Below are 6,000 nucleotides of genomic sequence, written 5' to 3' on the forward strand. Positions count from 1 at the left end.
ATCTTGATGACGCATACTATTAACTGGAAACCCTAATCTCAAATGTGTGAGGACTATCTATGTTCGTTCTGTGAGATGAATGCCCCCTGTGTTCAGGGCCATCATTTCCTTCCAGGGTTGAATGGTGGTCTGAAAACAGATTCTGGGGCCAAGCCTTGATTCAAAGTAGACCTTGCAACTTTCTTTGGACTATCAAGTATTGAATGCTGCTGTGTCCAATATAGAAAGCTAATTTGATTGCTACTGTGATAACTTTAATAGATTCCCCTCTAGCCCTACTTTCTGAGCAGTTCCTCTGGGGGGAAAACTTTTAAATATAATAGGAGCACAGTGGTAATTATAATACTTCTGTTCCAGTTTTGTCAGACAAGCTTCTGTCTTGGAGGAGCTCCCTAAAAACCTGCCTTTCAAGAAACTTAATCAGAAAAGGTATCAAGAGAACAAGAAATAACTCACAGCGATTTATTAAGGCTTGCCCTACATTTCTGTCTTAATTATTTACAGCCTCATCGGCCAAGTGCAAAACCTAAGAAGAAAGGTTAGCTGCTTAGTATGCAGCTTGTTTTTAATGCTAGTTTATATTGATGCTTCTTGACAAGGGAGAGTTTCATATACTATTAACGTGGTGAGCAGCTGGCTGTTCAAGAATGAGCTGGAACTTGTGAGTAATATGGAAGAAGCAAAAACATGGTACAGTGGTACCTCGGTTTACGAACTTAATGCTTTCCGGAAGTCTGTTCTTGAACCAAAGCCGTTCTTAAACTGAGGTGCGCTTTCCCTAATGAGGCCTCTCACCGCCAGTGCCCTTCCTCAGCTTCCGTTCGTAGACCGAGGTAAAGTTTGCTAACCGGAACATTACTTCTGGTTTTGCAGAGTTCGTAAACCAAATAGTTCGTAAACAGGGCTGTTCTTAAACCGAGGTACCACTGTATGCTGAAGCAAGATGGGGTGTCTAGAAGGAAGTAGTGCCTCAAGCATCAGGGATATTTGTGGAATCTCTACTTTTTTTTAACCTACCCCAGACTGGAAACCATTGAAAATGCCTCCACACCTGGACTAAAAGATCATGATAGGACACAGGGCAGTAGAGGAGTCTGCTCTGCCGTTTAGTTGGAAAAGTTAGCAAGATAGAAGTGTCCCCTGCGATTATGAGAAGAGAGAAAAAGTACGTATGTTTACTAGGCAGTGTTCTCTGGTGAGCAGCCCTCACCATAGTAAAAGCAGCTGAATTCTGCTCTTGCCGAAACCTGAATAATATCCCAATAGCAACATCCTAGCCTAACCTTAACACCATGCCTCTTATTAAACTACACGCACAATGACTGTCTTCTGTTCACAGGTGTGTCTCTTGTAATAATGTTTCTTCTGCTAAGTACCAGTCTAGTTCACAGGGGGAAAAGTGTTCTCTGTTCTTAGAGTTGTTTCATTTCCTGACACTGCCTGTAGCAATTTCTTTATAACACAGTATGAAGAGTCCTCTGGCATGTGTCAGCTCAATTAGCAGATTCTGGTTTGTTCTCTGTTGGTGTTTTCTTTTAAAGGTGGAGTCATCCCTAATTCCTGTTGGGTTTGATTTTCTCTTTATTCCAAAGGGAATATTATCTAGTAGTAGCTGCATGGTTAGGACAGCAAGCCTGAGTTACTGGGTGTGGTTGCATGAGTTCCATGGTGTTTATACCTAAGACTAACACAATGAGTGTAAATTTACTTGGATGTGGAAGTCATAAGGTTTGGAAGGGAACAGAAATGATCTTGGTCCACCCTTCTGTTCCAGTTCAGCATCAGCTGTCCATGTGCATACTCCCATAATTCTGGGCAGGATATGGCAGAGGTATATGATTTAATATTGCCTCAAGAGAAGCACAGCTCAGGCACCTAGACTGTGTTCTACAAACTGGCAATGACTGCAATGGTGCAGAAAAGCCCTTAGCTATCCATCTGTAAAATGGTTATAATACGGATGGCATATCTTGTAGATGATCAGATTGCATTCCACTCTGCTTTTACCATGTTACTTACTTCTACAGTGGTACCTCTGGTTATGAACTTAATTCGTTCCGGAGATCCATTCTTAACCTGAAACCATTCTTACCCTGAGGTACCACTTTAGCTAATGGGGCCTCCTGCTGCCGCCGTGTGATTTCTGTTCTCATCCTGGGGCAAAGTTCTTAACCCAAAGTACTACTTCTGGGTTAGCAGAGTCTGTAACCTGAAGTGCTTATAACCCGAGGTACCACTGTATTTATTTCTGTGCCACTCTTCAGTATAGATCATAGAATCATAGAGTTGGAAGAGACCACAAGGGCCATCGAGTCCAACCCCCTGCCAAGCAGGAAACACCATCAGAGCACTCCTGACATATGGTTGTCAAGCCTCTGCTTAAAGACCTCCAAAGAAGGAGACTCCACCACACTCCTTGGCAGCAAATTCCACTGTCGAACAGCTCTTACTGTCAGGAAGTTCTTCCTAATGTTTAGGTGGAATCTTCTTTCTTGTAGTTTGGATCCATTGCTCCGTGTCCGCTTCTCTGGAGCAGCAGAAAACAACCTTTCTCCCTCCTCTATGTGACATCCTTTTATATATTTGAACATGGCTATCATATCACCCCTTAACCTCCTCTTCTCCAGGCTAAACATGCCCAGCTCCCTTAGCCATTCCTCATAAGGCATCGTTTCCAGGCCTTTGACCATTTTGGTTGCCCTCCTCTGGACACGTTCCAGTTTGTCAGTGTCCTTCTTGAACTGTGGTGCCCAGAACTGGACACAGTACTCCAGGTGAGGTCTGACCAGAGCAGAGTACAGTGGCACTATTACTTCCCTTGATCTAGATGCAATACTCCTATTGATGCAGCCCAGAATTGCATTGGCTTTTTTAGCTGCCCCGTCACACTGTTGGCTCATGTCAAGTTTGTGATCAACCAAGACTCCTAGATCCTTTTCACATGTACTGCTCTCAAGCCAGGTGTCACCCATCTTGTATTTGTGCCTCTCATTTTTTTTTGCCCAAGTGCAATTACTTTACATTTCTCCCTGTTAAAATTCATCTTGTTTGTTTTGGCCCAGTTCTCTAATCTGTCAAGGTCGTTTTGAAGTGTGATCCTGTCCTCTGGGGTGTTAGCCACCCCTCCCAGTTTGGTGTCATCTGCAAATTTGATCAGGATGCCCTTGAGTCCATCATCCAAGTCATTGATAAAGATGTTGAATAAGACCGGGCCCAAGACAGAACCCTGTGCCACCCCACTAGTCACTCTTCTCCAGGATATCTTAGGGCAGCTCACACTACATAACCAGCGACAGACAAGCTTTAGAAAAAAAAAACCTGAAATGATCAATAAAACTAGCAGTAAAAAATAGTAATTGCAGTTTAATTTAGAAACCCTTGGGAAAGAAAAATGGGAACATTTTGTCCTTGGCAGTTGCTGTACGATGGATATTCATTAAAAAATGCCTGCTGAGTTATTGCATCTCATCTCTCTCTAGATTACCACCCAAATTCTTGCCCTTAGCCTGGCTCTTGATACCAGATGTGAGCCAGGCTGGGAGAGCAGAAAGGTAAGAAAGCGGGTGGGGGGGGGAGCTCCTTTCATCTGCCCATCATTTTTGACATCCATACCATGTGAATGGGACAGACATTCCATATCAAATTCTAGATTTTTCTTGTGATTGTTGCTTGCTTTTGTGATACCAATAAGCTGAAACAATATCTTGCCTACCTACAACTACCCTAGAAGAAAGGATTAATTTCTCTGCCTCCCCAAACAGTGAAGGCATTGGGTGCCTTACTGTCTCGTATTTTGCATTCCGGTGGTGTGGAATTCAGAAAAGGTGCTCTTGCCCAGGCTAGGGAGAAGTTTTTATCCTTATGTGGATGTGACTGCTTTCTGCACAGCAATATGTCTCACTGTATGTTGTTGCGCTTGTCCCATTTTTCTAAACTCTTCTTTCTCACGGGAAATGCTCTATTTATGGAGCTCACGGATCCTGTTTCAACTGAAAGCATCAGTTGCTGTTGTCGTCTCATTGAAGAGTGGCAGCCTGACTTTGAAGTCTGCTTTGCTTATTGGCTATACCCCCCAAAAGTCCTGTTCTATGCAAATAAGATAATTTATAAATAAACCTCAAATGTTTCTTCGACTTCATTCCTCAAGGAGATTTTAAACACCCTCTTAAATAAAACTCCCAAGCATGTTCTGGACTGCTGTAGCATTCTTCATCTGGGTCATGTGTTATTAATATAAAGCATGTAACCAGTCACTAGTCTGTGGCTGCAATCCTAGCTTACCTACCTCAATATCAGTGGTCTGTGTTTTGTAGGATGGTGTATAGTGTTCTCTGCTAACCACTGCCAGCAGGAATAAGTACTGCTTTGGGGGTCTCTGCCTAAGTGGGCAGTAAAGGGCTGCTGGCAGGAGCAGTAACTAATAGAAATATCCCAAAATGTTGCCTTTTTTGGGGGGGGAGGGGATGCCAGAGGCTTTGGTTCTGCTGGACCCTAAACGCTGTGGATCTTCTACAAAATGCAATCCTCTGACTGCCTCGGGGCTCTCAGTCTGGAGCTGGCATATAGCAAAAGGGGAAGAAAAGGAAAGAACATACACACACACCTTCTTTGCATGACTTTCTGAGTGGTATGAGAGAAGCAAATATTCTCGTTCTAGGTAACTAGCTACTGTGTGGTTTGGGGGTGGGGTGGGAAGAGAGAATGATAAGAGATTGCTGCTTGGTTGAGGCTATTTGAAGCCGTAGAATTAACCAAGGGTAACCAGGTAAACCAGATAGGGACGTGGGTGTCGCTGTGGGTTAAACCACAGAGCCTAGGGCTTGCCGATCAGAAGGTTGGCGGTCGAATCCCTGCAACGGGGTGAGTTCCCATTGTTCGGTCCCAGCTCCTGCCAACCTAGCAGTTCGAAAGCACGTCAAAGTGCAAGTAGACAAATAGGTAGCTCTCCGGTGGGAAGATAAACGGTGTTTCCATGCACTGCTCTGGTTCGCCAGAAGTGGCTTAGTCATGCTGGCCACATGAAGCTGTATGCCGGCTCCCTCGGCCAATAAAGCAAGATGAGTGCCACAACCCCAGAGTCGGCCACTACTGGACCTAATGGTCAGGGGTCCCTTTACCTTTAAAGGAAATTGTAGATCCTGTGCCCCTTAAAAGTTGTGCAGACCAGGACATTTTGGCAGATGCAGCTTCCCCTGGAGGGGCAAGGTAATCTGCATCTGCAAAAATCCCCCATTAAAATTATAGGGTCCCTGACTTTCTTTTTATCTGGTCCCCTTACAGAGGCATGACCTTGCAGTGAAGAGGCAGCTTTTGTAGAGAGATGGCAGCAATCAAAGGTCAGGAATCTAACCTGAGAAAGGCAGCACCATTTACACATTGCCATCTTCCATGGATAAGCATTAGGACTTTCTATAGTGCTGTTCCTCAAGCCAGAGAGTGAGTGCAGTGCAGAAAGGAACTTGCAAAGCTGGTTGGGCCACGCCAGCCTTCCCTAATGCAATGCCCTCCAGATGTGTTGAACCACAACAGCCATGCTAGCCAGGGCTGAAAGCAGTTGCAGCCAAAACATTAGGGTGACACCAGATTGGGCAAGGCTAGCCTACACAAACAAGCCTACACACACATGAATGAATGAAAAAAAACCTACTTGATTTCCTATATCATGAGATTTACCATTGTAATCAGCTGTAATCTACCCAAGTGCAACTGAAATGACTGCAAAATTCAGTTCTAGTAGGGGCTGCCGCTACTAACCCCTCCTTCCTCTGCATTTGGCCAACCCCCTCACGCTCACCCAAACTGCCCCTCCAACTCCTAGCTCTCCCCATGTCCCTCACAGCTCACCCCAAGCCCCACCACCTTTTAAGGGAGGGGGGGAAGCACTTCAGAGAGTGGTTGATTGATGTGCCCCTCTTCCGTTAAACAGCTCACATGGCCCATGTACCACCCACACTGTTCACTTGCCTACCTGCCGTCATGTTAGAGTTGGGATGGCCACCT

This window comes from Podarcis erhardii (assembly GCF_964252035.2).
Source record: "Podarcis erhardii genome assembly, chromosome: 1".
Lineage (NCBI taxonomy): Eukaryota > Metazoa > Chordata > Lepidosauria > Squamata > Lacertidae > Podarcis > Podarcis erhardii.